General features: G+C 47.9%; 1 protein-coding gene across 2 annotated transcripts in view; it reads right to left on the bottom strand.

The window, feature by feature from the left end:
- The window catches only part of TBC1D32 (TBC1 domain family member 32), a 2,506,374-nt gene that overhangs the window by 2,453,751 nt on the left and 28,090 nt on the right, over positions 1-24,533 (bottom strand). The window contains exon 1 of one of the 2 annotated variants that reach the window (XM_069606605.1): positions 23,901-24,052. The exons of the other annotated variant lie outside the window; for it this stretch is intronic. The gene's annotated coding sequence lies outside the window, so the exon portion shown is untranslated. Of the gene's footprint in view, positions 1-23,900; positions 24,053-24,533 lie in introns of those variants that run through there. 2 annotated transcript variants of the gene reach the window in all.

Below are 24,533 nucleotides of genomic sequence, written 5' to 3'. Positions count from 1 at the left end.
GAACCTGCTTCTCATGTTCATGCGCCAGCGTATAGTCGGCAGCTTCCATCACCAACATCTGGATCATCTGCATAGTACTCGGGCCTTGGGTAGGGGGTATGTGAGGAACCGCGGTCCAATGGTCCCACCTCCCTGGAAGCTAAGAGACTCACACCACAGTAGGGGGCTACACTTCCCAGGAGTACATGGGGAATGCCACAAACACAGGATTGGTGTGTTCTGCTGTCATGCGACTCCTCCAGCATGTCAAAGCTTCAGGCACTCGCTGCACTAGAAAACGAGCAGCGCACAGTGAGCTGGTGCCCGTGTTTCCTGGTTTTCTTATCTTGTACTGCCTTTTGGATCGGTTGTTTCTCCTGTTGCACCATTTTGTGTATTTCTCTTATCCTGCGCTTTTGGCTCTGTTTGCTATTTCTGTTTTGACTAAGGGGTCTGGACACTGAATTGCTTTATTGGATTTGCCTTTTTGGATTTCTCGCTTGGACGCTTTGGATAGGTGACCCCTGGTTTGGCTTATGGATTGAACTACCTACCTCCCTGGATTTGGCTTGGAACTTGTGAGTATTTTGTAGGATCTTTTAACAATTTTTTGAACTAAGAGACTTGGTTATTTTTTGGAGCACGTTTTATTTTCTTCTTTTAGGTTTTCTTCTTTCTGTTCCGGTGTTTTTCTGCCTTTGCATTCCTCCTCTCCACACGGATATCAAGGTAATAAGAGGTATCTTAAGGGGATTGAGGTTGGGTATTGTGCAGCGTACATTTTCTGACCTATTGTGTCTTTTCTTGCAGCGTGGCGATCTGGACAGTAGTCCTCCAACCTTTTGTTCAATCATCTGGCCAATATAGTGTTGTGTATTCGTGTTGGCTGTGAGATTGGAAGGAAGGTTTTTTTAGTTCAACCCGAGTATCTGTCAAACCTGTGACAGCTGTGCAAGCAAGGACAATTTAAGTTGCATGTTATGCTCTACTATCATCCAAATGTTATGATTTTCATGTCTTACTTTTTTGTTTTTCATCTGGATTGTTTGACATGGTTTGGGCTTTCAATGCCCTAAAACCAATATTATTGGTCCACGTTCAAACTGATCTCTTAATTACATCTGGGAGAGTGGAAGAATTGCATATTCAATGGGAGAAGCTCATGCTGCTTAAATCCCCAACAGAGAGAAGAATCTAAACTGTGCTCTTCATACACCCCTGCATCCCTAATCAATCAGTGTTCCAATGTTCACAACAGGGTTAGTGCTAATAGGATTGAGAGGATCCTTCCTATTTTTCTTTAAACCACTTTTAATTGTTTTCCAACATGTCAACCATACAGCACAATAAACCATTGCACATGTTGATTCTCTCGTACAGTTGTGTCGCATTTTTCTTTACCTCTCCAACCCCAAACTTCCTTCCCTCCCCCTGTCTACAGCCCACTCTGCTCTTCCACCCTTCCTATTCCGATTTAATCGGACCAATCAGTTTTTATTCTTCACAAAAATGCTTTTGAAATGTAAGGGTGAAACGCCAGATCACAGGCAAAGAACAAATATTCTTCTCTCTCTCATGAAGCGACCACATGTTCTTCCCTTACATGGATCTCAAGATGACATCCCATGTTCCCAGAGTAGCGATATTCCCCAGGCCAAGTCACCTAGCCGAACCTGAAAAGCCCAAAATCTGGAGATCATTGGAGGTCACTACTCTCAGAATTCACCTCTTGGTCATAGAGGACAACCTAAACTAGACCTCAGAGAGTCACTTGCCGATCTGGGAAGAAGAGGGCAGTAGAAAATTACCATGCAGGTCCCTAGGGTCTAAAGGGGCTTTAGCAAATCCATCCTCAACTCTGGCTTTCCAGACTTTGTCAGCTGGCCATAAGGATAATGACTACAAATCCCGCAATCCCCCTTGGCTACTGAAGGAAACCATAGACCAGACTTGACTTGAAGGATGCACTTGCTTGGGCCCACAAAGATAGAAGTAAGCTACATTTAGCTCTTTGTTTTTTATGTCCCTGGCCAGGTGCACTTACTACCGCAGGCCAGAAACGGGCCACACAGGAACTATCCCACCCTTCCAGACCCGCTGATTAGGTGAGGCGCTGAACAACCTGCAACTAATAATGTATGTTACTACCGGAGATAGGCCACAAGCCTGGGTTCCTGATTTTTTAAAAAGGTACAATACACTGGTGGGGTGTTTTTGACCCTTGCAGTAATTAGATTATAAAAACATACACCCTGCTTAAACCTTCTTCCCTTCTGCGTTTGCCCCTTTCACTTTCATCATTCATTATTTGTTAATACAAAGAGTAAAATACACCCTCCTAACAAACTCTACCACATAAGAACTTTAACCAAGAGCCTGATCACACTTTCCCTGCACTCACCTCGCTTAGAAACAATACTTCCCCTTTCTCCCAATACATTTGCCATGTTATTCCTTTCAATAACATGGGCAGCTGCAGTCTACCTTTGATTACCAATTCCCCAATTGTCAGGCAAATTAAAAATTAAAATATACCCAGAAGCACAGTACTTAGGCGACATAGTTCACCCAGTCTGTCCTTGTCCTTCACTTTATGTTTAACCCTGCTCTGCTGCGGGTGGCTGCCATGTGTTAAAGATGTGGCCTTTGACTTTCTTTGCTGGCTTTCAATACCCCCATGTTATCCTCAAGGGCAGTGTGGTACTTGATTGGGCTTGTGGAGCCCTTCATTTCTTCTGTGGTGGGGTCTCCTGTCTCTGCTCTTTGATGGGCCCGGCGGATGTGCCCTCATTGGGCTCTGCCCAGGTCATGCCTACCTTGGCAGATCCAGCGGTGAATTGCCGCACTTTCCTGCAGAGCCCGGCTGCATAGGGCACAGCGTCCGGGACTCCAGGTATGTCCTGCTCTGCACAGCCCTCCCTGTGTGGACCTATGAAGGGGAAAACCTCACAGGCCCCTAGGTGGTGATTGCAGCACCAGTACATGCCGCCAGTGTCGTTGGGGCCCTTCATATTCAGCACCCACCATTGGGCGGGTGGAGTTCCCTCAGGCCACGCAGCCATTTTCACCCACGGCAGCGTTTTGGAACAGAAAGAAATGCCATTAATACCCCGGTCTAACGGGCCGGTGTACTAATGGCTTTAAGACCCTATGTGGCGGGCCAATACCGCCCACGGTAATACCCCTGGGGCTTTGTAACTACAGCCCGGGGGCATTACCTGGGGCAGTATTGGGCCACCACCTCGGGTCTTATTGCCACAATAAGGCAGCAGAGAAGATTGGGGGGGTGAAGTGAGGGAGGTGAAAGAAAGGAGAAAGTGAGCAGAGGCTAGAAATGGAAGAGAAGTTGTGGCAGAGAAATAGGAGAGAAAGAGAGAATAAGGTTGAGGGAAGAACCAGAGATGAGAGCAGGAGGGGAGTAAGTAAAGTTCATAGGAATCTATGAGGGGGAAAAAAGAGGAGTAGGAATAAGAGGATGATAAATGGAGGTTAAAGTCCCCTGGTAGATAAAGGGGACAGAGCAGGGAAGAAGAACAGAAGTCAAGATCTTCGCAGAAAGAACCAAAACGAACAGGAATGAAATAACAAGAAACATTTTAATATGGACAATCATTTCAGTTCATCAAAGAAATATAAGAAGAGATATAAAAACATTAGAAGAAATGTGATGCTACCAGCCTAAGTATTACAAGAAAAGCTGCCATATATAGAATACTGCTGTGAGTAACATCATATTTTCTCCAGAAAAGATCACTCCCCAGAACTGATTGTCACAACACCCTCAGGCTTAGATATAGACAAAAGAATTATAACCAACAACAAATTAGATGTGGGTTATACACCTGGTGAGGACATGTCCATTAGTTTCAACACCGTAGCCACACAATCTGCTAAGACTGGCCGCTCAGGGAACGACTTTGCAGGCTTCCAGTATCTCTTGGGTGGGTCACACGCATTCGTTGGATAAAGTCTCTGATATTTTTACTCTTACACTTCATAAGATAATTGGGGTGGTGGGAAATGAAACCCTCGTTTCACATAATCCACAAATGTGGATTTAGATGCCAAAAGCTGGATCAATTGGCTCCTATCCCAGAATTTTAAACCTTATGAGAAATCTAAAGGATTTCTCAGTGACACTGCACTGAAGGTGCTGTGTGTGACCATACAAAAAGTAGATACCTATAGAGTTTGTCAAACTCCAAAAACAGTGAAAACACATAATCCAATTCAGGTCAAAACACATGAGGGAGTGGAAAAAAGGTCTCACACACTCCACGGTTACAATTAAAAAGTCCTACAGTCCAGCAAAAGAGCTGGGGGTCTCTAAGGTTGAAGGGAATAAGCACAGAAATAAGAATTCTCCCTAACATGACCGCACCAATATATTCCAGTATTCAAATGGACTCCTTCACACAATACTCATGTTTGCTTTGCGCAAGATCCAATAAGCAACAACCATAACCAAAAGTACCTCCAGGATTTTAAAAAAACAAAAGAAAAACACATAGGATCCAAAAAAGAAAGAAGCAATAAACAAACGGAACCACAAAGTCCCATCAACCGAGGTCTCAAGTACCCACAACCTACCAAATACAAGTAACCAATCGAAAGAGGACGCACACTAAGGAACACAACCCACACATCATGCCTCGCCACAAGAAAGACAAAGGGCCTCATTACACGGATGGCGGTGAACCAGGGCGCTATTTGTGCCATGGTTCATGCCGCCTTGGTGGAAAGGGGAATTACCGCCTTATTCCAAGGTTGGCGGGGCGGTAATTCCCCCTTCCACCATTGCCCTTCCCCATTCCCATTTTTGCCCCATAGGGCTCTATGGGAATGGGGAAGGTGCCAATTACGGTACCGCAAATTGCGGTACCGTAATTAGCTCCCTGGTCCCTTTGCGGGTTGGTTTTTAACGCCTGCAAAAAGCAGGCGTTAAATTCCCCAACCCGCAAATGGACCTCGTAGTAAGGCGGTAAGGATTTACCGGTACCGGTAAACCCTTACCGCCATCCGTGTAATGAGGCCCAAAGAAGCCAGAAAAGACAACCACAATAATAAGAAATCCCAAACCACTGCAGAAGGCACCGACCAGCATGATCTCACAACCCCAAAAAACATCTGCGATGGTAATGGCAATGTTTATTTATATAGCGCCTATGCACAGGCAAGTGTTTCAAAGCACTCAAGGAGGGAAGGAACACGGGGAGAAACAAACAGTCACTCAGAGCCCTTGAATTTCTGAGACAATAACAGTCTGCAAAGGCAGATTAAGTGAATATGATACATTTAACAGTTTAGATACAGGGCCTGCCAGTGATTCTGCGTTTTTTTCCAAGTGCACATTAAGGTGTGAAGACAAGGGAGAACAGACAGAACGATCTTCAGGCAGGGAGTATACAGATTGTGCAAGTGCAGGAGGGAAAGGGAGGGCCAGGGGACCAAGTGCGCCCAGTCAGTAGAGATTGGTGAAGTGCAGAGAGAGAAGCTCTCAAGGTTTTATTACAAGTGCAGTGGAGTGTAGGACCTTGCTGCAAGTGCAGAAGAACTGGCAGGTGTGCCTGGGACCTGTGAGACTCTGAGGTACACCAGGCGGCCAGTCAATAAACTGTGTGGAAGGAGGTTGGGAAGGATGAGCAGAGAGCTGGGTTAGCAGGGTAGGGTGAGAGAGAAGGAAGAGGAGCAGAGGAAGGTATTGAGGAGTTTCCAGAACTTGAGAATTTCAGGCTCAAAACAGAGTGTGGCAGGGAGGCTGTTCCAGAGGGAGGCACCTGCTGGTTGAGGAAGGGATCTCCCTCCAAATCTCTGCTTGGAGAACCGGCTCACTCGCAGAAGGTTGGAGATAGATGGGTGGAGGGCTCGTGAGCGACAGTATTTAGGAAGGTAACGTTGAAGGTAAGTAGGTCTCAGGCTCCTGAACGCCTTGTGGACAATGCAGAGGGTCTTGAATTTGATCCTTGCAGCCACGGGGAGCCAGTGAAGGGAGTTCAGCGCCGGAGAGATGCAGTCGCTCAGCTTCAGGCCAAGGAGAAGTCTTGCGGTTCTGTTCTGGATGAGTTGCAGAGGGCACATGGCGAAAGCAGAGAGGTTGAGGAAGTCCTCTGCAGTAGTTAAGCGTGGAGAGAACTAGGGTTCTGGAGAAAGTGAGCCGTTGAGGGAAAGTGAGAAAAGGTAGAGTGCCTCTAAGGAGGTGTAGTTGATAGTTGGACTTTTTTGAAATGTCAGAAATGTGAGAGGAGAAGGAGAGAGTGGAGTCTAAGATGACCCCAAGGTTTTTGGCCTCACAGGTGGGGGTAGGCGCAAGGCCAAGGGAGGCCGGCCAGAGTGAGAAGGGGAAAGTGGGAGCAGATGCCCCAATGCAAACAATCTCAGTTTTCCTGACATTAAGACAACGGTTGTTTGCAGCACACCATGACTGAATAGCAGACAGACAGTCAGGTATGAGTGAGGAGGAAGAGGCGGCTGAGGGTAGCCTGAAGGATAGCTGCGTGTCACCCTCATAACACTGGAATTTAGAGATCAAAGTGACAATCATACGTGCCAGGGCAGCAATGTAGATGTTGAAGAACCAGGGAGATAGGTTAGAACCTTGGGGAACGCCGCAAGTGTAGAGAAAGGCACCAAGTTCGACCTGGGATGGGCAGTTGGAGAGAAAAGAGGTTAACTAAGCCAGAGCCTGACCTGTGATTCCCAAGGTGTCACAAAGCCATGAGATCAGGGTATTGTGGTTAACCGTGTCAAAGGCAGAGGAGAGATCAAGGAGAATGAGGAGAGAGGGAGTGTTTGTGTCAAGATTTGAGAGCAGGTCTTCACAGGTGTTCAGAAGAGCAGTTTCCGTGCCTCTGGATGCTTTAAAGCCATACTAATGTTCGTGGAAACAACTGATTGATTCCGTGTGGAGGTTAAGCCGGGAGATAGCCAGCTTCTCCAGGAGTTTGCCCAGGAAAGGAGTGATTGAGATTGGGCAGTAATTTGACGGAATGGAAGGGTCAGCAGAGGGTTTCCTGAGAAGAGGGTGCACAAAGGAGTGCTTGAGAGCAGTTGGGGAAACTGCAGTGGAAAAGGAGAGGTTGCAAAGGTCGGCTAAGTCTGGGGCGAGATAGTCAATGTTGCCCTTGATGGTTTTGGAGGGGCAGGGGTCAACTTGCTTGGATGAGGCTTTCATAGGCCGGACTTGTCTGGTGACCTCATCTGGTGTGACGGGAGAGTGGAAATGGAGGTGGGGGCCGAGGGAGGCACGGGTGGTGGTGTGTGCTGTGGTGTGGGGAGAAAGGGAGGAGAGGATCTCTTGGGTTTTTGTGGTGAAGTGTGCTGCCAGGCCCGAGCAGAGAGGTCCTGGGTGGGAGTGACAGTGGAGGAGGCTGCTGCAGGATTGGCCTGTTCCTTCCAGACTTTGAAAAGTTTGGCTGTGTTGTTTGAATAAAGACTATTTTCTTGGAGCGGATGCAGAGTCTGTATTGCCTCTGAAGGAGGCTGCATGCCAGTTTGTCAGATGGTGCACCAGACGAATTCCATTTCCGCACAGCTGCCCTGCACTTGCGTTTAAGGGCAGCTAGGTCAGAGTTGTATCAAGAGTTGCACTTTTTGGAAGGATTCAGTCAGACCCTCATTAAAGGGGCAAAAATATCAAGAGTGTTTCAGATAGAGAGATTAAGGGTCAGTGAGGGCTGTGTCAGGCTGGGAGTCAGCCGCAGGAGAGGGAGGAGGAGAGTAGGTGGAGGCAAAGAGAGCCACTGTCACTTTTTTCATGGGTCTGGTGATCTTGAAGCCCAGTGGCTGTGCCCGGTGAGGGCTGTCAGAAGAAAGGAGAGCTTCAGGTGAGTTGATAGAAGGGAGTGGTTAGTCCAAAAGATGGCCCAAGGAGACATACAAATAACAGAGCAAAGACAGACTACAATGCAAGCTACCTGTCCACATACGACAACGTGGTAAACAAAAACAGCACAGCAACAACGAACCGACAGCCAACAAGCGTCACAAATACAAACCCAACCAGGACACCAAACGGAACAAAACGAATAAACCATCCCAACCCGGTCCCCACCATGGACAATACCCCAACCAGAACAAGGAACAAATTGGAATCCATCACACTCTACACCCCCTATATCACCAAGAGTGGAACAACAGAGGGGTAGCTATCCTATTTACCACCCGTAACAAACCAACCCTGCCATAAACCTTATCAAAGAATGACCCCACCCAAAAGACTCAACCGGGAAAAACCCAACTGGAATGGAAACCCAAGCAACAACACACTGGTCAGAACAAACAATACTAACAACAACACGAAAGGGAAATCAAGCAAACCACACTGCAGCGTCCTCAATGTTAGATCCATGGCAAAACACTCAACAGAAATCAATGACCTCCTAAGCGAAGGAGGCACAGACGTGCTCTTCCTTACAGAAACCTGGCTTTCAGAAAACTATAAAGCTGTCACGAACTAAGCAATACCCGACAATTCTAAATGAATACACACCAACAGAGAAAACCGAAGAGGAGGTGGATCGCAATTATACACAAAAAACACACCCGAGCATCTCGAATCAACGAACGCGGAAGACTTTGGGCCTCATTACACGGATGGCAGTGGACAAAGGTGCTATTAGCACCTTGGTCCATGCCGGTAAAATACCGGCACCGCCTTGGTGGAAAGGGGAATTACCACCCTATTCCAAGGTTGGTGGGGCGGTAATTCCCCCCTTCCCCCATTGGCCTTGCCCATTCCCATTTTTGCCCCATAGGGCTCTATGGGAATGGGGAAGGCGCTAATTACGGTACCACAAATTGCGGTACCGTAATTAGCTCCCTGGTCCCTTTGCAGGTTGGTTTTTAACGCCTGCAAAAAGCAGGCGGTAAATTCCCCAACCCGCAAAGGGACCTCATAGTAAGGTGGTAAGGGTTTACCGGTACCAGTAAAATAACGGTACCGGTAAACCCTTTACCGCCTACAGTGTAATGAGGCCCTATGAATCCCTCATACTCAAGACAGAACTCAACAACCAATCCAACATAGTATTCCTCCTGATCTACAGACCATCTTCTTACAACCCCAACTTTGCAACAAAACTAGCGGACTAGGCCGCCATGCTATCAACCCGCCACGACAACCTAGGAGAAAAAGATCCCACCAATACAAACATAGATACAACAGAAGACACACTCAACAATTGGATCACCAAGGCCCTCGACCAATTAGCACCAGCTAAAACATTCAAAGCAACACCAACAAAACTGGCAGAAAAATGGTTCACAGAAGAACTGAAAAAAACAACTGAAAAATGGAAACAAAATGGATAAACCAATACCCCAGATAAGAAAAAAGAAAATACCAAACACTACTCAAACTGTACATAGCAACAGTCCTCAAAGCAACAAAAAAAACGCTACTACGCCACAAGAATAGAATCGGCAAACAATGCACAGAAAGAACTGTTTTGAATCATCAGAGATAAAAAATAACTCCTGCAAAAAAAATTCCATCACCCCTACACAAGCACTTGGTGACAAAATCACCAACCACCTAAGAGCAAAAATAGACACAATACAGGAGACCATCAACCTAGCCGGGGCAAATACAACCACTGGATCAGACGAAACACAGATTAAAGCAAAACTCATCTGCCTAGAACCAATAACAGAGGAAACTTCGCCACACTGATCAAGAACACCAACCTTGCAGGATCTCCAAGGGACCCCTGCCCCCGGGACGTTTTCAAAGGAATCCTCAACCACAGAACCCAGCAACACGCTTTCGGACCTAATGAATCTATCTCTCAAAAGAGGAATGGTACCGTCCTCCTTCAAATCAGCATACGTCAAACCACTGATAAAAAAAGGCCAGAAAGCGCAGAAGACCCAAGCAAATACAGACCGATAGCTAACCTGCCCTACCTAGCGAAGATCCTGGAGAACCACGCCTACGAAATCCATCTTAAACACGTAGAAACAAATGGAATACTCGACCAATCACAAGTTGGCTTCAGACCGACGAGAGGAACAGAATCAGCACTACCGATATGGGACGATCTAAAAATAAACGCAGATGACACCCAATCAGCCCTCCTTCTATTGGACATTTCAGCGGCTTTTGACACAATCAGCCACGCAACACTAATAAAAGGATTGATGGAATGTGGCATGCAGGAATCCGCACTAAAGTGGATTACCTTATTCCTAACAAACCACACCGAAAGAACCTACCTACCACTGTTCACCTCAAACACCGGGTTCCAGCCTCTCCCCTCTACATGTGCCCACTGATGAAAATCATTCAATCCTACGGACTTAACGCCTACAGCTACGCGGATGACACAACTGACTGTGAAAACAAACAAAACACAGGAACAAAATAACAACCATCAACAACTGCCTCACAAACATATACAACTGGATGACAACGAACAGCCTCAAACTGAACCCGGCCAAAACGGAAATAATGCTCTCACCCACAGGGTTCGACGGAGGGAACCCACAATTGGACTTGCCAATCGGCATGGGAACGCAGCCAGAGACTACCGATGTAGTAAACAACCTATGAATACTCATGGACAATGGACTATCACAGGAACCGCAAGTCAACGCAATCGCCAAAAAATACTTCTTCCTCCTAAAACTACTCAGATCCCTAATAATCACAAGAATTACCTATGCAAACAGCCTCTAACTAGAAATACCAGAAAGACTCACCAAAAAAACGCAAAGGGTGTAAAATACAGCAGCCAGGATCCTATGATGACTAAGCAGAAGAGACCACACCACTCCAGCACTGAAAACCCTACACTGAATACCAGTAAAAAAAGTGTTTTAAAATGTTTAAAAACAAAAATAATAAAAATAAATAAAAACAAAAATCGCATCAAATTCAAAGCACTCTGCATCGCCCTCAAAGCATTGCACAGACAAGGAGCAGAATTCCTCCAAGACAAGATTAGCCGGTATCGCCCAGGAAGGGCACTAAGATCCAGTAACGACCTACAAATAGAGGAAAACCACCACGAAAAAGGTAAAAGGGAAATTCGTGTGAACAGCGTTCTCACGTCTAATTGCTAACACCTTGAACAACATGCCCAAAGTAATTAGAACCGCAGAAGACAACATCACCTTCAGGAAACTGCATAAAACCTGGCTATTCAGCAGAAAATGACAACCTAGAAGGGACACCAGCAAAAACAACACCACAGACAACAACTAGAGCGGAGACTAGAGGGGACAAAGAACCGCAAACAGGAACCTGGCTAGATACCGTCAAGCGGCATCCAAAGGGCCTCCCCAGAAAGACCACAACAAACTGACCGACTTTACTAACTCTCTTCCCTTCCTGCTCCTCCTACATAACTGACGCCTCTACACCAGATCTTGGACTAGCCGCACTTCTAAACATACAAAGAACCTTTACTATGCCGACATCCAGAGTGAACCACCCACATAGCCCAATACCATCTAAAATGCAACACCACACCAAGATGCCGGACTACCTTACAGCTACGACCACCTGTGACTCTGAATGCCTTATGGACACTATCTAACCAGTGCACACGCCCAACCCATCATAACCAAACAACACTAACACCAACACAAAACACTACCACACACCCGAGGCATGGAATCTTACCCATACGGTTACAATGCGCGAGGCCGCTCACAAGTGACCAGATGCCAAACACTCACAGATGCCAGTTCCTGCTGGTTCTGAAACTATCCTCTCACCCTTTTCCCCACTAACACCCCCACCAAACTTTTTTGCAGATCCACGCGAGCGCCTGGAGACTGCCCCTGGGTGGTAGCGGTGCAGTACAAATCAACTGAACATAACATAATGCCAGTAATAATACTACAAGAAAACATGCCCATCATGGCTCTGCCTCACACTCCTGTTGGCTTTTCCTTGAAAAGTGTCTGGTCACAACAAGAAAACATTTCCAAATTAGCTGCACAATGCAGGCAAGTCTAGATGCGTAATAATGCGTACTATGTTTGCTTTACCCTTGATACCCAGTGATAAAAGCCACGCCACAGTAAGAAATGGCTTGACTGGCTGCCCTAAATGACAGTCTAGACACATAATAACACTCATCATGCTTGCTTTGTCATAGAATCCCAGTTAAAAAAAAAAAAAAGGTCATGCCACAGCAAAGAATGGCTACACTGGGTCCCCCAAAAGGCCAGTGCAGCCACATAAAAGCAGATATATCTATGATGGATACCCATGAAAAAGTGCATCGTGATTGGGATTCTAAGACAGCCACAGAGGGGATAGAAGTGTGATCGCGGAGCCCTCACCACCCGGGGCCAAAGACAATAATGATAGATTAAAAGAGCCTTCCCCAGGCGATGATTTATCAATGTAGGCTGCGGTGGTGGAGTGCAACAGCCCGGATCGCTGGGGGACTTCGGCCGAGGCGGTTGTGCAGCCTTCGTCTCTGCAGTGTCTGAGGTGCGAGGGCACTGCGCCCGCGGCCAATGCAGGCCAAGCTTAGACATACTCTAACAGATCGCGAGCAAGAAGAACCATTTGGGGAGACCCTAGTCGGCCGCGGATCCAGTGCGGCAACGATGCCAGATCTCGGAAAGCAGCCGCTGATGGACGGCGGAGGAGCCCTTCAGGAAGGAGCTTCCTGAGATATTGGAGGCCCACCGGGGCTTGATTCGTGAAGCTGGGGCTCCCCTGCTGGCGAGCACCTGCAGGAAGAGCGAGGCGGGACGGAGCTGCTCCCGCAAAGCAGCGTCTCATCGGAGAGATAAGGAGGATCCTGAGAGGCCATACACGAAGCCTACTGCTGAGAGCTGCGCAGCGGAGAAGAGTACCTGGAGCGGCCAAGAGGCCCGGGAGGGGTCATACAGCGAAGAGGCAGGAAGGCAGTGACCCTGAGGGGCTCGACTCCCCCCTCCCCCCTCACCCCGCCTTGGGGGGAGAACCATCACAGGTCAGTGTGCCCCCTGGCCCAAGGAAAGGGTGCAAGCAGGCAGAGGCTGGCCAGTGCAGGCAGTGATCAGCAGGCAGCGATCACCAGCTTTGAGCAGAGTGACATTGAGGAGTGGGGGAGCGTGGCGGCGGGGCCCCTGGCCCAGGTTTGAAGCCACCACTTTGCAGATAAGACCAGGGGAGGCCCTAAAGTGTTATAGCTGGGGCGTCTGGAGTCCCATTTGAGGTAAATCTTGGATTTTGGGACTGCATATAGAGCCTCAGTCTTTGTTTTAACCATTAAGAAAGCAAAGGAGAGCCACCAGGGGGCGCAGAGATGAACTACCGCATCTTCGTCAGTCTCTGCTTCGATCTGAGCCCCCTCCGCAGCCCTGTAGTGAGGAGAAGCGGAACCCCCCAGGTGATGTCCCTTTGTCTGCTGATCCGTTTGGGACATTTCCGATGCAGCTGCGCAGACAGACGCCGGAGATCTAGTGGCGCCTCTGAGGAGGCAAGCTTCCGTCCTTCTGCGGCTGTGCTGAAGCCCTGGGGACAAGGCGTTTGAAAAGGAGGACCTGCCTTGCCCCCCCCCTGCTCTGAGGGGCTGAAGCGAGGGCTTAGACGGATCGGGGGCCATGAATCGGGGCTCCAGAGAATCGGTGAGCCTGTGTGGACTTGGTCCCTCTGCAGGCCTTCATTTGAGAGAAGGAAGGGCGCCTTCGGCCTTGGGATCGGGGGAGGTCGTCCCTGGGTGCCCCTCTCACTGTCATCCGCGGAGGGGGTTCTAAGTGCCTAGTGACATGAGGTGGGCACCAACAATTGCAGAGTGGAGGCCTCGGTTGGGAGCCAGGTGTGTAAAGATCCCCTGCTATAGTGCATTGCGGCCGCTGGATCCTCCTACTTCAGCAAGAAGCAGCCTTTGGAGTGCACGGTGCGGGGGATTTCCAGTGCCTGCTATAATCTCTATCCATTATCTGTGTAAGAGGACGGCTGAAGTTCCCCACCCGAGTTAGTGAGAGGAGAGGTGTGGGGGGCATGTGAGGGGCTCAAGAGGCCAGCGGGGGGGAGCCCAGCTACGAGCCCTTCTCCTAAACAATCTATCCTTGGAAGGAATTACGTGTTCTCTCGTGCCCCCGCGCCCCGCCTGGGAGGACTTTGGTTTAGAGCTGGGGGTTACCCGGCAGCCCTGTGTGCCCCCTACCTGCGGCCTTCACCTGAGACGTGGGGTCTCCCTGCACGCTTGCCCTGGGGGGGCTCAATCTCGCCTTGTGTCCATTGGAGCGCTGTGCCAGCTTGCTCCGACTTGTTTTTCTGAAGGCTCACCTTTTCCCAGGATCACGCTCTTGCATGTGCAGCTCGCTTTCCAGGGCTGAATCTCAACCTCTAGTGATTTTGGTACTTCTCCCCTGTGGTTTTGTTCATTCTGACGTCCCAACTGCCCTGGACAACTCCACTCACCCATGTCAGATTGAGGAAGCCCTGCTGCGGTGTGTGCCCTTGCTGCCCTTTGGGTCCTGGACAAGGTCTGTTTGCTGCACCTGGGGTTGCTCCCCGCCACTGCCTGTGTGCTATCTTATCTTGTGGTTGGGTAGCCCTGGGGGTCTCCTTCCTCTGCAGGTGCCAGGAGCGCATCGCAAGATCCCTTAAGCAGTCACTCCTCAAGTACTAGATCAGCGGATTGGTCAACCCATCTGGAAATAGAGATATGACCAGGCTCCTTTCCCCCTCCTCCTCCTCCTCGCTGTTGGAGGCGAACCTATTCCGGATATTTCTCTTTAGATGGACTGGACCCACTCCCTTCAGAGGTTCCGGTGCTCCCCGACCCCCAGCACAGAAGCGGTTAACATGCTGTCTCCAGTACAGTCGGAAACATGGGATGCCCAGGCAGTGAATAGAAACATGACGGCGCTGCTGGAGGAGATCCGGGGCTTTAGGGCTTATATCAGTAAGCTCCTAGACTTCCTCGATAAAAAGGTGGATGCGGTGGATGATCGGGTCCAGTCCCTGGAGGCCAATCAGTCTTCAATCGACCTCCTGGAGACCCAGCTGGACATACGGTTATCAGAGTTGGAGAGGAGGGAGGAAAAATGTGCCCTGAAGCTTGATGACTTAGAGAATAGGGAACGTTGTGGCAACTTGAGGTTTCTGGGGGTCCCAGACAGGGACGGTGAAACGCCAGGAGACATCCTAAGAACTGTCAACAGGGTGGTCAGCAAGCTGTTCGACGGAACCAACACTAACAAGCACACCATTGACAGGGCCCACAGAGCGGGAGCGCCCAATAGAGGTCCTCACTCTATCCTTGTGAGGTTCCACTACTTTTCGGAAAAGAGCAAAATCTTGGAGTTGGCACGGAAGAAGGGCCCGATAGACTGGGAAGGTGCACAAGTCACGATTTATCAAGATCTCTCAGCTTTTACCTTGGCTCGGCGTCGGCTATGTGGTCCCCTAACGAAATGGCTCCTGTCCAAGGATGTCAGATACAGATAGGGGCATCCTTTTTTGCTTTCTTTTGAGCATGATGGTTACAAATACTCTTTGTTTACGGAAGATGACATCCGTAGGGTGTCCTTGGAGCTGATGGGGCACCCCCCGCCTGAGGGCGGTTGAGGTGATCCTGGGGGTGATGCCTCGGCGGCCCACAAACCCTCTGTCTTCTTGGAATGGTGCCGGGTCTGTGGCAAAAGGAAATTCAGGAGGGTGGCCCCGGCCTCTCCCAATCCTTCAGCTGACTGATTTCTTCCTTGCGGCACTTTGAAGCACTTGCTGTGGTGGCTCCTCACAGTTGCTGATTGGTGCTGGATGATCTTGTTGTCTGGCCCGGGTCCCTGAACCATTGTTGCCCCAGTACGGGGGTTTGTCTGGCTGCCGTGGTGCTGGGTTGGAGGGAGGGAGAGGGGGGGTTGATCAGTTCTGGTACTCACTATGTTGGGGGGGCTCAGAGTTGTGGTGTTGATCTAATTCTCTATCCCGATGGAGGGAGGCACTGGTGGCCTGGTTAGACGCCGTCTCCGATGTTGCAAGCTACCCAGGCGCTCGGGATGGGGTTGTGGGTCTGGTTTGGTGTTTTGGGGGGGGTTGCTGTTGCTTGTTGAGGTCACTACCGAGTGGGGACTCTGTCCCGTTGAGGGTTGGTTTTATGGAAGGATCTTTTGCTAGAATGCTTTTCCAGGGGGTCAAGGATAACGTGTGTCCCCCTGGAGGGAACGGGAGAACTCTCCGCCCCCCCAGATGGCTGACACACTTCATGCTCTGACGCTGGGTTATTTGAATGCTCGTGGGTTGAATTCCTCCCATAAGAGGTCTCTAGTGGTTAAGGAGTTCCCCGGTTGAAGCTTCACTTCTTATTCCTCCAAGAAACGCATTGGTCTAGGGGTAGGGAAATGTCCCTCAGGTCCAAGGCTATACAGGAGGTGTTCCACGCATCGTGTCAGGTCAAGAATAAGGGAGTAGCGTTGGTGGTGTTGCATATAGCTCACTTCATAGCTCGTGCCCAACGGAAGGACCCAGAGGGCCATTTTGTTATGGTCAAGGGGGGGATTAGGGGCTCCATAATTGTCTTGGTGTCGGTTTACTGCCCCAATGAAGCGCATGACCTTTTCTGGGAGGGGATAAAAACAAAAATCATTGCTTTCACGGAGGGGGTCCTCGTAGTGGGCAGGGATTTTAATATGGTTCTCTTTCCCGATCAGGATAGGAAATCGGACCGTCCTTGTACCGATGGGCGAACCCAGAAAAAGATGGCTGCCTCTTTTTGTTGCACTAACAAAGCCCTGGGCCTGTTTGACTCTCACTCTACACGGCAGGGATGCAATCCCTTATTCTCCTTTTTCTCTAGCCCGCACTCCTCGTTTTCCAGGATCGATTATGTCCTAGTCGATAGTTCACTTCGTGAGGGTATTTCTGACTTTGGGTTAGAAGCGATCCTGTGGTCGGACCACGACCTTGTTAGAGTCCAGATAGGGCTCCCTCCGGCCTTGTCGGGGGGTTCGGGTTGGACGTGCAATGATCTCATATTGCGCGACAAGGAGCTATCCCAAAGCTTGTTGGCAACCATAAAAGAGTATTTTGTAATCAACGATAATGGAGAAGTGGGGGTGGCCAGTGTATGGGAGGCTTTTTAAGCCACAATTAGAGGTGTTCTTATTGAGATGGGGGCAAGAAGGAAGTGTGAGAGGGATAAGGAGGAGAAGTCCCTTCGGGGTAAGATGGAGGCCCTCCAGCCGGGGGGTAAATTGAGGTCCCAGATGCTCCCGGGTAAATGGGCGGAACTCCAGCAGCTCAAGGCGAAACTGTTTGCGCTAGTGGTGGGTCAAACAGAGGAAACTAGCTTTCCTAAAGCAAAAGTATATGGAGAAGGGGGAAAAGGCGGACAAGATTCTTGCGTGGAAATTAAGGGAACTTAAAAACAGTAGGAGTGTTCTTTCTCTCCTCGATCACGGGGATGCCAAATGTCTGGATGACAAGGGGATAGCCAAGCTGTTCCGTCAGTATTACGAAAGGCACTTTGCTTCGGAGTATTTAGGCGATGGCACGGATGCTTACGCGTTCTTGGAGTCGCTCCCAATTCCCCGTCCCCCCCCCGGAGATTTCGAGCACCCTGGATAACCCCATAACATTAAAGGAGGATGTCGATACGATAAGCTCCATGAAAAGAGGTACTACCCTGGGAGATGATGGCTTCACAGTCACTTTCTATAAGTCCTTCCGCTCCACACCTGCTCCTTTTTTGGCTGAGTTGTTTAATTCAACCCTTGAATCGGGAGCGCTTCCCCAGTCCATGCTTTCCGCCCGCATAGTCGTAATTCCTAAGGAGGGGAAAGACCCAACCCACCCAATGCTCGTCCTACCGTCCCATTTCTTTACTTAATGCTGATGTTAAGATCTTGGCGAAACTCCTCGCCTACAGGTTGGCTAGTCATATGTTGTCACTGGTCCACAGGGACCAAGTTGGTTTTATTCCGGGTAAGCAGGGTTCGGACAACATTAGAAAGACGCTGGACCTTATTCACGAAACCTCAAGTAACAATGTCGAGGTGTATCTTTTGTCAGTCGATTCGGAAAAGGCCTTTGATCGGGTCAAATAGCCATACATGGGCATGGTCTTGGAAAAAATGGGTCTGGGCGTGAAGTTCTCTGGGTGGGTTTCTTCCTTGTACAATGGCCCAATGGCAAGGGTAGCTGTGAATGGTGTTTCCGCCCCGTTCCACCTCTCCAGGGGAACTCGTCAGGGTTGCCCGATCTCTCCCCTCCTTTATGCTCTAGCAATGGAACCCCTCGCTATAGCCATTCGACAACATCAGGGGATTACGGGGGTCAGGGTCAGTGAATTAGATTTTAAACTCTCGCTATTTGCGGATGACATTCTGGCTTACTTAACCAACCTGAGTGCGTCGCTCCTCAATCTCCTGGGCCTGATCCACTACTTTGGGACCTTCTCGGGTCTAAAGATAAACCCATCAAAATCCTGCATTATGCCAATGGGAAAATGTGACTGTGTCACAGGGGGGAGTGATTCTGCTTGGGGGTTGAGAGTCGAGCGGAGGGCAACTCCATATCTTGGTGTACTAGTCCCTAAGGATTTGAGTTCCCTTTTTGAATTGAACTTCCCCCCCGATCCTAGCCAAAGTTAAATTAGACCTGGATCATTGGGCGCCCTTAACCCTATCGTGGTTTGGTCGTATGGTATCCGTTAAAATGAATATACTTCCCCGCCTCTTGTATCTCTTTACGTCTCTTCCGGTGAAGATCCCTGAAGCCTTTTTTAATTCCCTACAGTCTATGATCCAACGGTTCATATGGAAGGGCAAAAGACCAAGAATCAAGTTCTCCACCTTGTCTCTACCGAGATCCATGGGGGGGTTTGGGCTTCCAGACTTCTGCTTATACCATAAAGCTGCACAGCTCAGAGTCATGCTGGAGCATATGAAAGATGAGTTGCATACCTATTGGGTTTACAGTGAAGATACTCACACGCACTCAAAGGAAGTCAGGGACGTTTTATGGTCATCGTTCAACGACCTACCCTGCTGTGTGAAATCTCACCCGACCTTGTCAGTTTTATGGGCTCTTGGGAAAAACAACAAAGACAACCAGGCCCTCTCGTCATGGCCTTCCCTTTGTGGGGCCCTCCACTCAATTTGGGCAACAAAGGCTTTAGGAATACGCAACAGTGGTCGGATGCGGGCCTAGAGCGGGCTGCCCAACTCTTCCGCCAGGGCAGATTAATTGACTATGCAGTCTTAGCTGAGGCTATGGGAGATGCCTCGATGTCCGTTTTTGATTACCTCTGTGTGAAGGGTCTCTTAACCAGCGCCCAAAGGCAGGAGCTCCTCGCTCGTCCTCTCAAAGCTCTTGAAAAGGTGTTTGTGGAATCTTCCTCTCGAAAGGGGTCCCTTTCTATAATCTATTGTGTTTTAAATTCGGTACATGTGTCAGGAAGACAGGGGTTCAAGAAACTGTGGGAAGATAAGCTTGGAATGGTGTTAGACGACTCCACTTGGGCTAAATTCTTTGGGGCTCTTTTCTCAGGTTCATTGTACACTGCAGCAATGGAACACAATTTTAAGATCCTTCACATGTGGCACCTTCCCTCGGTGGGTTTGTCTAACAATGTTTCCCGAGGTTTCTCGGGGTTGTGGTCAGTGCTCCAGATAAGATTTTGAGGTGGGAGTATTTTACTCTCTATTTTTAACCTTTGAGAGTAAATGTGATTTTAAGAGAGTAAAAATGACTTTTCTCCTTCGCAAAAGAGTAAAATGTATGCGACATCCAGCCGACGTGTGAAAAAACTGTATGGAAATCATTACTATGCGGCAGCTTTCTGCATTGTGACAGAATACACCTCTCATTATTTCTGGCCATTTGCTCTCTCCTGTATATATTTAAATGTTAAAATCGCAAAAACCTAGCCAATTATATAGTAAAGCATACATGAATTTGTATTGTGTATTTTGAGATTCGATAGCAGAATTGTCTTTTGATGTTCAATGAAAGTCCTAATTTCTTGGAGCTATTACTACCTAATGGTATGCCAATGTTATGATACAACAGTGCAGAGAGGCAAGGAATCTATGCTAATTCTATTTAGTGGTCAAATTGTTATTTATATAGCTCTTTTGGCAAAGCGCTGTACATAGAACATATTTATCACACTTACCACCAAACCAAAGTCAGTACTCCTTTATCGACCTCGAAAGGATGAAAGGCTGAGTTGAACTTGCCAGGATTCGAACCCACAGATCACGCAGAGATTGTAGCAACGAGTGCTCAACCGGGTGAGCTATCTTATTGGCTAACATCCTTCAGAGGTTGGTTAACTGAGTATCGACTGAGGTATAATGATCACAGTACCTAGATGTATGACAAACCATTCATGAAGCGCTATATAAAGTTAAATACCTATCTGGATTATCACAGGGACAGGTTTTGCTGAGTTTCTATTTAAATTACCAATGTAACTTTCATTTGTTTGTTTTTGAACAGCGCTTGCACTTTCTTGAGAGTCAGGTTTTGGATGTTTAATTTGTAGTCTTGAAGATTTGAGAGGCTAGAACACCTGTGATCAGTGTAATGACAATTACTCACCCTTGAGCAAAGACTCTGCTGCCACTGACCATTTATAGAAATGTACCCCATTGACTGCAAGGCTGGATGGATGTAAACTAGACTGTGCATAGTCATCATTTTACACACTGTTTTTATAATTAGACTGTAAATTAAATTAGAAGTGTAAAAATGATCTGCCTCTGCATGATTATGCACACAGCACCGGAACTCTGAAAAATACAATTGTGCAATACTGGTTTGCTTTCACTGGAAAAAAAGCATAACTTGTTAAAAAAATAAAATCTCAATTGCAACTTAGTTTTCCATCTCATTAATTATACAATCCAAAAATTCTAGGAAAACCTGCACGTTGCTTCTGAAGCTGAATGGAAAGAAACCATTCCTTTTATCAGTGTGCAGTTTATTTTTTTGAAAGGCTTCAGAGAAATCCATTCTGTTTCAGAGGTGGCTTGCATTACATCCATGTAGATAAAAATCACAAGAAGCCTTCTGGTTTCTGTCAAGTAACCTGACCTTTGCACTGCCCTCTGCTCTAAACCTGTGTGTAAATGTACCCAGGAAAATAATAAAGCTGGCATATTTACAAGATTTTCATGCGTAAACAGGCCTAGTACTCGCCTTATCTGGAGCCCTGGTTGTGGTCATAGGGTACTTGGTACCATTTGTGGTGGGAATGTCCACAAGTGCACATTTTTTGGGCAGAACTGTTGAGTTGGATTAAGGACATTATTGCCGTTGACCAGTGCCCCCTCAAACTTCTCTTTGGTATCCTGTCCCAAGATACAGACTCGGGGGCTCTCCCGAAGATGACCCAAAGCATGTTGAGAGCGGGTAGACTGGCCTTAGCTCAGAATTGGAAGAGTAGGGCAGTACCCTCCAAATCGGAATGGCTGGCCAAACTGTGGGCAATTTTTACCTATGAGAAGTTGTCGGCACTAACCCATGATACAATGGAATCCTTTCTGTTGGACTGGACCTTGGTGCTCCTTCACGATAACTGTGGTGCTTTGCGTCTCTGATCTTTCCTCCAGCGGGAGGCACCTTCCCCCTGGCCCAAGTGGAACTATGTGCTTCTTCATCTGGCTTGTCGATATCTCCAGGATCCACGTCGTCAGTCGATAACGCTCTCTTGATCCCTATGTTTTGGTTCCTTTGGTGGCATTGCCTTATGTGAACTTGGTGGTCCTCAAGGGGGGAGGGGGGTGAAGGTGGGGGGAGAGTGGATTTCTCTTCTGTTCTGGTTGTTTTCTGGTACTGATGTTGTTTTGGTCAAAATGTTTAATAAATTCTAAATGGAAAAAAAATGCAAAAACTGAAATGGAACAATACAGAGGTGAGGAACCAGAATACCACAGGAGCGCTGGCGAGCTTAGTTACGAGGCCAGAGTGAAGCAAGGGGCACTAAGGTAAATTAAAAGCAGGGTGTGGCCTGAGGACAAGAGCATCCCTCACTTCACCTAGGACCAACTTCCCACATAGGCTACAGGTTACTACAGCATGACTACGGGCACATCTAAGAGTGTTCACTTTTCAGTACCCGGAGGGTGCTCTGTGCCAAAGAAAAGTACTAGTCAACAAACAACTCTTCTGACGAAACATCAAAAGGAGGCATTCAGCTGATGGGAGCACGGAGGGCTGGACTCCACTTCATAGAGTCCTCCTGCAGCCCTGGAGCTTAGCAAATTTGTACATTCCGGTGTGTATTTCACAGCAAGTGTGATACAGCGCTCTCTACTCAGTCCTGGTCACAGAGCTCTCTCCTAGTTACATTTCAACTCCTCCTCCTCCTGCGAGTCACATCTACCCTTACCCCCAGCTCTCTTCCATCTCACTCTTGCTCTTTAACTGCCCATTGCCTCCCCTTCTCACGTGCAATCTCTGCCCCCATTTTACTTCCCCTATAGGGCCTATATTTTCCGCTCTTTCGTTCCCCTTTCTTAATCTCGCTTTCCTCACCTTTTCCTGGACTATTTTGTTTTCTGTCCCACTTTAATCTCTTTCACTCTGTCTGCATGGCCGTCCTTATTTGAGCCTTACACCTGCTGGGCATAATCTCTGTGAAAGACACCTTACATTTGATCACTTATTAAATGGCAGAAACCCTTTTAAATAGAAGTGGAACCCATTCACTATACCATCTGTCCATTGCACATGGCCTTCAGGGGCCTGTGCAGAACTTTTCAAAGTAATTCAACCCACAGGACAGGATCTCAAGTAGTCCAATTTCTGGACTGAAATAATAAACCTCATATCAAATTGCATTCTGGTACTTCTAGGCCTGTTTATATAACCTTTACATGAATGCAAAATGAAACACATAAAAATAGCAGCTCCCTGTAAAAGTGGGTTAGAGAGTCATTCTTCTGCCTATTTTAAAGAACAAGAGTGTGAAAAAAAGCATGTGACAAAAAGTTGGCATTGGTCTCACTGCATTACTAGTGGTCAAATACTCACACTTCAGAGTTATTTTGGATGCAGATTACTGTTATGCAGCAGAAAACATTTACATCTGTCTATGCGAGGGGCTCACCGGATAGGCAAAGTTAACACTGGCATGTAAACCTCCAGAGATCTTTGCACTGCTTGCATTTTCGAATTCTGGCCAGAACCTTTCTGCCCATCATCCTTACCCTGCTGATGAAAGGAGTACCATTTTGCTGTTCTAAACAATGAAATAAAGATATACCATCAAAGCTCAAACTCGGATCTTGTCTGCAGGACCGAGCAAAGCAAACAAACCAGCTCATCAAATATATTCCCCTTGGTTTATGGGGAACTTTACCATAGGCCCACGTGTACACAGCGCATTCACCCTGATGAGAAATCCTAGCAGCACCACTACAGCCAACTCAGTACGAGAAAGGACTCCCGCCAGGACAAAGAGCAATTTGCATGGGATAAAACTTCAATGGAACCATGAAAAGAAGTGTAATTAATTCCATATGTTCCTGACCCGAATCTTAACTCTAAACAAATGAAGTTCTCCTTCAGAAAAGAGTACCAAGTTTCAAACCTGTCCAATCAAAACCAACAAAGAAGAAAAGTTGCGGCTGAAAGTGCCCAGAACAGCAGCAACTTCCAATATACGCTTTCAACTCTAACTGAGAAATGTGTCTGCCGTTTAGGCTATTTTTGGGACAGAACAGAGTGAAGCTACGTCTGCCATTTACCCTTACAGGCACAGGACACATTCTAAAGGGGAAGCAGGAACACAGCAAAGCAATTCCAATACACGCAATCGATCCAACTGAGGCAGGTGTCTAAACGGAAAAAAATCTGGTCTAGGAAAGTGTAAAACAAAACATTTCCATTTACTCGTTCTTGTCCAGAACGCACTCTGAACTATGCAAGCTACTGTTTGAGCACCAGCCGAACGCTATGTACACAGTTTGGAGGAACATTTTCTAAAATGTCAACAGAAGCATCGGGCTGTGCCTACCTTCTTTCTGAGTAGTTCTGCACACAAGCGAGTCAGGGAGGCAGTGCAGTCTTCTTTGCGCACGGGTCCGGGTAGAAAGCAATTGGAGTGTCAGGGCAGGGAGCCGGTGTTGTATGCTATCCTGCCTCCCATGGTAGCTTGTGGGAGGCAGTGTTCGGCAATCTTCGGAGTCACGCCCACTTGATGGCTACAGCCATACATGCAGCCCGAAATGAAAAGCTAATGTCATAGCCCGCCCTCCTACATTTCTGTTCCTGGGATTGGCCAGTGATCTGCGTAGCTCCACCCCTGTCCTTGAGTGCCCGTGTCCATCATTTAAGCAGTTCTCATATTTTCTTCTTTTGTAGCGGCCGCAGTGTTGCCATGTCCGCTTATTATATTATAAGTGACTTTGGGCTTGTTTTTGCCCAAGGTCGCTTATAATATTAGCAGGTTGCTTGTCGCGGTTTTTGTCCGCGGTTTTCCTTAATTGTGTGCTTATTGTTCTGCTTGTTTGCCAGTCTGTCTGACTTGGCCCCATTTACAAAAAAGAAAAATGAATATGAAAGGCGAACATGCCGTCCTGCCGTAAGCAGTTATGCACACGCTGTGAGGCTCGGGCTGATTGCCTTCCTGATGTGAAGCCCCATGCAG

The sequence above is a fragment of the Ambystoma mexicanum genome, chromosome 4p (genome assembly GCF_040938575.1).
Source record: "Ambystoma mexicanum isolate Mex_15411 chromosome 4p, UKY_AmexF1_1, whole genome shotgun sequence".
NCBI classification, from domain to species: domain Eukaryota; kingdom Metazoa; phylum Chordata; class Amphibia; order Caudata; family Ambystomatidae; genus Ambystoma; species Ambystoma mexicanum.
Note: the sequence above shows the minus strand (reverse complement) of the source record. Positions and strands in the feature narration are given on the sequence as shown.